Below are 7,852 nucleotides of genomic sequence, written 5' to 3' on the forward strand. Positions count from 1 at the left end.
TCGCCCCAGATAAAGCTGCCAATACATCACTTGTTTCTACTCCATCATGATCAGCAGTGTTATCGGTACTGAGCTCCACAGCCGAAACATTGTGTTTCCTTTCTTCTCTCCGTGAAGGTTGATTCGATTTGTCAGCGAAACTGAAACTTAACCCTTTTTATAATTGCAGGAAATGCGAGTGTTTAACACGTGTCAGAATCACCAGGAATGTCCAATAATGACGAACATTGCAACCCCCCAGAAAACCATATTCACCCATGAAAAATGATTGTCGAATGGCTGGCGGGAGACATCATTTATACTCCCGTTGCATTGTGTGGCGGGGGCTCCGTGTCCCCTGAGCAGAACTGGAGGATCGTTTATTTGCAATTCTTTGGAAAGGAGCTTCTTTCGAAATCAATGCGTGCCTGGATGTTCGCGAACGTGCTCCCTTGTGTTGGCTTGTCCCGCACTGGAGGAGCACAAGGCAAGTCTTCACAAGACAAAAACCTCCAGTGCACAGCACTCTGAAAACAATTCTTGGCTGGCGCGTTTTATTTCAAAACAGAAACAGCACCAATTGAACAAATCGGCCAGACGCACATCGCCTCCGGGCGGCGAGGAGGAAGCGCCGGGACGCTATGTTGCAGAGCCCTGAGAGGGAACCAGGAGCGCACATTTAGAGGGGGGCGGGGGGCTGCCTTCGCGCTCTGCCCCCAGTCTCTTGCGCGAGTACTAAATCTCACGGAGCCAGCCAGGCGAGGAGCTAGCCTAGGCTGCGCGATTAGTGCTGAGGGTGTGGGCCGCTTGCAGGGGCTTGTACAACACATACTTACCTGGCAGGGGAGATACCTTGATCAAGAAGGAGGTTCACCCAGAGCGAGTCTCAGCCATTGCACCCGGCTGTGCTGACCCCTGCGAATTCCCCAAATGTGGGAATCTCGACTGCATAATTTCTGGTAGTGGGGGACTGCGTTAGGGCTCTCCCCTGATGTGCTTGGTCCAATATCAGATACGGGAGAGTTAGGACACCACGAGCTGCGATAGGATCCCAGTTCGAAAGGAGTCGATGCCACTGCTGGTTCCCGGTTTCTTTTAGTTAGAGGTCCGGAGAAGCATTTCAAGCTGGTTACACTACTCCTTCCGGACATTCATTCCCTTTTCAAAGTCAGTCGTTTTGCTGTAGTCTGCATTATTTAGGCTGATTATCGAGGTTAGCCTTTATTTGGTCATGGGGGCCTCAGTGCTGTATGCTAATTCTAAAGACAGTTTCACCCATTTTCTGATTGCTAGGTTCTGTACCAGTGCAGATATGTCAAACAGTGAATGGCTGAACCTCTATTGTATCCGTGCTCAATGAATGAAATCAGTAATAAATGAATATATGTATAGTTATACGAAAAACAAGTGGTTTATCGACTCATCTTTATTTGCAGATTTAGAGGCAGCTTCGATATTCGTTTTACAAACGGGTTTTTTTTTTATATGGGTCACACACATGCCATAGCAACAAAACATCTCTAGAGATGAGGCTATAGATCATCTTTCCATCCTCCAGGTTTTCTTCCCAAATCCTACGGCACCAACGGCGACCCCTGCTGGCCGAGAGAGCAAAAGCTTGCAGCACCTGGTATTCCCAGGAAGTCTCCCATCCAAGTACTATTCAGGCCCAACCCTGCTTAGCTTCCAAAACCAGACCAAATCAGGCGCGTTCAGGGTGGTGAGGCCACAAGTGAAAGCAGAGGTGCCTGACTCGCTACTTGAAGCTGTGTGTGGCTGGGGCTCCGTGCCTCCTGAGCGGGACTGAAGGATCGTTCGTGTGCAACTCTTTGGAAAGGAGCTTCTTTCCAAATCGCATTGCGTACCTGGATGTTGGCGAATGTGCTCCCTTGTGTTGGCTTGTCCCGCACTGGAGGAGAACAAACAAACTGCATGGAGGAGCACAAGGCAAGTCTTCACAAGACAAAAACCGCCAGTGCACAGCACTCTGAAAACCTTTCTGGGCTGTCGCGTGTTTATTTCAGCACATAAAGCACACCAGTCCAACACGTCGGCCGGGCGCGCGGCGCCTCCGCCCTCTTGTGGCCTTGCGGCGTCAGAGCAAGAGGCTCCTTCTCGCTGCCTTTCCGCTGTGTTGCAGAGCCCCGAGAGGGAACCTGGAGCGCACACTTTGTGGGGGGCGGGGGACCGCGTTCGCGCTCTGCCCCCGGTCTCTTGCGCGAGTACTAAATCTCACGGCGCCAGCCAGCGGCCAGGAGACAAGTACAATATCGCGGGAAAGGGGGGCCTTGTCATTGATTGTTACATATGAGACGGGGATTAGGAGGAGACTCCGACTGATTGGTAAAGGGGAACACTAACACCAGAGTGACACCCCCGGCGTCTCTTTTTGAGAGACGCCCTGGGATTTCTTCATGGCCAAGGAGGGTTGGGACCTCGGTTTTACGCCTTCCCCGAAGGACGGCGCCTGTTTGTGCAGCAGAGTGTCGCCATCAGGATGCTGGGGCATAAGAAAGCCACAGTGAGCTCCCTACTGGTCCCAGTCACACCTCTTGGAGAAGCAGCAGCAACCTGAGCTTTTCCGGGGGGAATCTCCCATCCAGGTGCCGGCTAGGCTCACACCTGCTGGGCTGCCGTGGGTGAGCCGAGTCAAGAGTCGCAGGGTGAGATCTAGTCACCGGGGAGAAACGATACAAGCGAAGGATTACTCGGCTCCCAGCACTTGAAAAGACCGACAAATGACTCGTTCCCACCGGAGCTGAATGTACCTGCATGTGTCGTGTCCTCTTCTTCCCCCGTCCCGCTGTGTTTGCTGTATTGTCTTTGAAGCCGGCCCCCGAGACGAGACGAGACGAGACGGGAGTTGTGTGCGCTGCAGCGGTGCCGAGAGAGCACAGAAGGCAGCAGGTTCTGGAGAGCGGGTAAGAGACGGAGGCGGCGGCGTGCGGGACAAGGTGCTGGCCTAGGCTGCGCGCTTTGTGCTTTGGGTGCGGGCCGCTTGCAGGGGCTTGTACAACTCATACTTACCTGGCAGGGGAGATACCTTGATCAAGAAGGAGGTTCACCCAGGGTGAGGCTCGGCCATTGCACTCCAGCTGCTTGGTGGAGAAAACACACAAGAGAGTTGGCACTCAGAGTGTCGAAGGGTCGATGTATACTAGGGCTCAGTTGAAATAAAACGTCAGGACTTTTCCGACTAGTGTCACACGAAGAGAGTACATCCTTCCCACCCCTCTGCGTCTGTCTCAGTAACTCGCTGTGATCGCATAGTGGTCAGTATTTTGTGTTGTGGCCGCAACAACCCCGGTTCGATTCCGGGTCCTGGCAGAATAGGAGGAGTACTGCCTGCCTGGATGGTTGATGAACGACAGAGGCCACTCCGACCTCTTCTCGGTTTTCTTCAATGACTTACTAAGGATCTTCTTCAAATTCGCCCATGCAGGGGAAGCCAGTTACACCAAAGCAAACGCAGGAAAGTGCATTTCAAGCAGAGACCAGGAGGGACTTGTTTACACCGAGAGTGGTCGGAGAATGGAACAATGCGCCCAGCCCTGTTGCTGAAACTGATTCTTGATGAGATTTTCGGCTCACTAAGAGGCTTGTCCCCTCCACCCGCCCATCTCTGTGTACAGTGGAGCCTCCTGTCCAGCCAGCACATGTCCACAGACATTCACAACGGCGACTTATCATAAAACGTTTGCACATATAGTTAAATTATTAGTTGTTTTTACAGGAAGTTAAAAAAAACACTTGAATTACTTATCCAGTCTCTTGAAATAAAGTTATTTTTCAAGCAATGCAACAAACCTCAGGCAATGTGTTTTTTTTAATCCAACATTGACAGCCACATCTTAAATCTTGTCAGTCAGCTCTTTTTTCTCTATTTGAATTGTGGCTTACACATCGCACGACTTTAAAAGCTAGAAAAACAGGTTTCAATTCACAATAGCTGGCGAGCCTTGTTAGCTGAAAAAAATTTTCAATCCCCGGCGGAACACATTCCGTAAGAATCAGCGCTTTTATAGTATATTTCACCTTTAAAGGTGGCTTCTCAAAACGCTTTACGGGATAAAAACAACAAGAACAGCAACAACAACAATATTGTATTTCATTGCACTTTGAAAACCAAGTAATAACTTAACTACATGTGAAAACGTTTTATGATATATCGCTGTTGTGAATGTCTGTGGAGTGTATCTTATTTGCCTTACGTCCTGGTGATCTCGCTCGCCCTCCCCCCCCCCCCTCAATTCAATTCAATTCAATTCAAGGTGTTTTATTAGCATGACAGATGGGTACAATCAGTGTTGGGTATTTACTTTGCTTTGCGATTCCACTTTTAAATTGTCCAATGTGCTGCTGTAATACAGTTTAAAATACAGTAAGTCTAAACTGTATCAGCTTTATTTATGAGTTGCAATTTAGAAAAAGTCAAAAACCGCACTCAAAATGCAATTTAGAGCTTTCTGGCAAGAGGAGACACCCAAATTAATAATGTAACATGCCACTGTTTGTGCATGAACAAAGTTATACTGCTATTTTCATTAGATACGCGATTAAAAAAAATATTTTTTTGAATCCCCGGCGGAACACATTCCATAAGAATCAGCGCTTTTATATATCACCTTTAAACAGATATATTTAAACACGCGTTTACGATTTAAATCAAAACACGATTCAAATCAATATAAATGTTTATTTTGTAACGCATAGGTGGCTATTCATTGTTATTAAAAAGACTTAAATTCGATCATGTTGTGATATTTAGAAATATAAATTTGTTTGGTGCGAGTGAGGTTATATTTAATCTCTGACCAAGGGAAACGTTTCATTTTTTCAAAGAAATCTTTGTTAAAAGAAACAGTCATAGTTCCAATGGGGTTCGATCACAGACCGTGTGACATGGGAGTTAGGAACCTAGCCCCCTGCGCCACCAGCAAGGTCACATGCAGGGTGCTGAAAAAGCACTACAGAAACATTATCAACAAACAATGTACAGCGTGTACTATTCTTGTGTTGCGGTACATGAATATAATTATATCGTTATTAATTTCTTTAGATACGCGATTCCATATTATATTCCCTTTTAATCAAATTCTAAAAGTATGCTTGTTGACTCCGGTATCTCGTTAAAGACTTCGATGCTTAAAATGTTTAGGGAGAAATGGAATACTGGTGTGTATTTTTTCTTTAAAGTACCAAGACCATCCATATACTGTATGTTTGTGTTCCAAAATTAATATCGTTTATGCCCTTCACACCCGTTACAGTATGCTCCTATTATTTTTATGCTCAGCTACTAAGATTTCCCTTCAGTGGTAAAATTCCATATAAATATTCAATACTTAAACGGGCACATTTAAGACATTAAATATACATATACATACTGTATACAGTACAGTTAGCATACGGTAATATGTTCATGTTCCTAAATCAATCTCTTTTATGAGCATGTGAAAGGCATGGTGAATCGATTCTCAAAAATTACTGTACTTTGGATTGGAAACAAATGCGTGATTGCGAAATGTTACTTTTACAAACACGGTCAATGAAAACAATAATAAGGACCAGGGTAATACTTTGAGTTTACAGCTTGTCCAAGGTCATTCATTATTAATACTATTAGTAATAACTTCGTTAAAGACTTTAATGGCTACAGCTCAAACATGAGAGGTTGAGCTTTATTAGTTCCACCTTGGGGAAATTCCGGATACTATTATTTTGCTTGCGGTATTATAGGGGAATTTACGGTAACTCGCGGTATTTACCGGTAACTCGCGGTAGACTGCGTAAAGGGCACCACAAAATAATGCGGTATCGCCCGTGCATTTTGAATGGCTGCATCTGTAAATGATATCTCCCGCCAGCCCTTCAAAGATACTTTTCCATGGGTGAATATGGTTGTCTGGGGAGTTGCGGTGTTGATCACTATTGGACTTCCCCGGTCTCAAGTGTTGTTGTTGGACACGGGCAAAAGACTCGCATTTTCAGCAAATATAAAGAGGGTTAAGGTTTCGGCTTTAGCGGAGGCAGTGTTTACATTGACAATAATAAGAAGAAGATCGTCCCTGGGTGGGCTTGAAACACCAATCTTTCAGTTAACAGTCGAACGCGCTCGCTGATTGCGCCACAGAGACTGATGCGAAAGGCTTTTCTCCATTCGCACCTTCCCGGTCAAAAAATAAACATTGCTTGCATTTTCTTGCCAGTCGGCAATATTCCTTCTGCTCTGATAGCCAAGAATTACATTTCATTTTTCACAAGCTGTATGAATTTCTTGAAAAACAAGTTGTTGCAGAAAGGAAATGCATTCATGCTTTAAACTAAATCAAGCCCTATGCGGTTGTCCAAGATGGTAGTTTCTGCACAAAAAGACAGGAAGAAAGGCACAGCTCGGATGTGGAGCCAGGATCTCCAGTTAATGAGACAGGTACTTAAACCGACTCAGCTACGGTGCCGGCAGAATTCTCCTCTTTTATAGCTGCTTGGACACACCGCTCTGAGCCATCTGCGTTCTCGAAGCCCTGAGTCTGCCGGCTGAGCAAGCTGCCTCCTTTACACGGAACAGGAGCCCTGACCGTAAGAGAAATGAAGAGAAATGGCTTTTATTGGGCACTTTTCATGTCCAATGCGCTTGACATCTCCCAAGGGCGACAGAGTTCATTTACGACACTTTTCCTTTCTTTCTTTTTTCTGTACTCTTTGATGAAACAAAACGAGAAATCATGTAAGGGAAAATGTCTTTTTTCATGGAGAAAACATGCACCAGGAAATGTTGTGTTTAGAAGAAGTGAGTTAACATGAAAAGTGACCTAATTTACCGGAGCAAATGCTCACCTAGCAAGATCTCCTTTACTACAAGAGAGAAGTAGAGTGAAAGACGTGATCATTTCATGCCGTTGTGGAACAAAACGCTTTTTTCTTGGAATTCTAAATCAATCAAAAAGTGATGATTTTTTAAAACTGATAAAAATGTAGAAAACACATTTCTCACTTAGAAATTTTAGATGGGGGTGGGGTATTACTAGTAGCGGCGCTGAACTCACCATGGTGCAATTCATTTACGTGACGGGTTAGTTGTTTAATGGATAACGCATCTGATTTCGGTTTATAAGATTGTCGATTCGACTTCTATCGGGGTTGTGTGATTTAAATCAGGCTCCTCAGAAATAGATGTCCGTTATGTAAATGAACCGCACCTGAAAGCAAACGTTGGGTCTGGGTTCCTTTCTTTCCTGCATGAAATAGCAAATCGTTACAAAAAAAAAAAAACACCAACTAATGTCCAATAGTCCAATAGTTAGTCATTTAAGTAAACATGAATATACTGTAAGGTCTTGGTACATGGGAGTGGATTTCAACCACAATTAAAAAAGGGCAAATTATAATTACAGGCTTCAGACACTTTGTCATACAAAAGTGACCAAACACTCCCTAACTTTCAGGTTTGCTTGAACCTGTAACAAAGAAGCAGTCTGAAACTTCCATTCTCTGTTGTCACTGTCTCTAAAGCCAGACATGATGTTTCACAGATGTGCAGTGTGCCTTTTCTCTTGTCGTGTTCAAGATGATCTGCTGCATAAGCTCCTATCTGGGTGTTCTATACTGCACTGTTATTTCATTCAGATTAGCTATGTGGTGTAATTTTCAAATTTTCAGATTTTCAGGCACCTGCAAACACACCAGCTGCCCTCAATGTGATTTGAACACGCAACCTTCTGATCTGTAGTCAGACGCGCTACCGTTGCACCATGACAACGGTAGGTCACTCATGACAAGTCCTTTTAATTCCCCCAAAGAGAATAACAGTAATGCTAGAATAACTAGTATTAAAACTAATACTACTACTGTTAATTCTCTAACAGTAACACTA

At 44.9% G+C, this 7,852-nt stretch overlaps 1 non-coding gene and 1 pseudogene across 1 annotated transcript; one reads left to right on the forward strand and one right to left on the reverse strand.

The window, feature by feature from the left end:
* The first annotated feature begins 807 nt into the window (after positions 1 to 807).
* Positions 808 to 970, forward strand: LOC148670996 (U1 spliceosomal RNA). Its single transcript, XR_015938717.1, has one exon. It is a non-coding gene; the product is annotated as a U1 spliceosomal RNA (small nuclear RNA).
* Positions 971 to 1,594: 624 nt separating this feature from the next.
* LOC148670997 (5S ribosomal RNA) lies at positions 1,595 to 1,713 on the reverse strand (annotated as a pseudogene).
* Positions 1,714 to 7,852: the final 6,139 nt, after the last annotated feature.

This window comes from Lepisosteus platostomus, chromosome 5 (genome assembly GCF_059453375.1).
Source record: "Lepisosteus platostomus isolate fLepPlt1 chromosome 5, fLepPlt1.hap1, whole genome shotgun sequence".
NCBI classification, from domain to species: domain Eukaryota; kingdom Metazoa; phylum Chordata; class Actinopteri; order Semionotiformes; family Lepisosteidae; genus Lepisosteus; species Lepisosteus platostomus.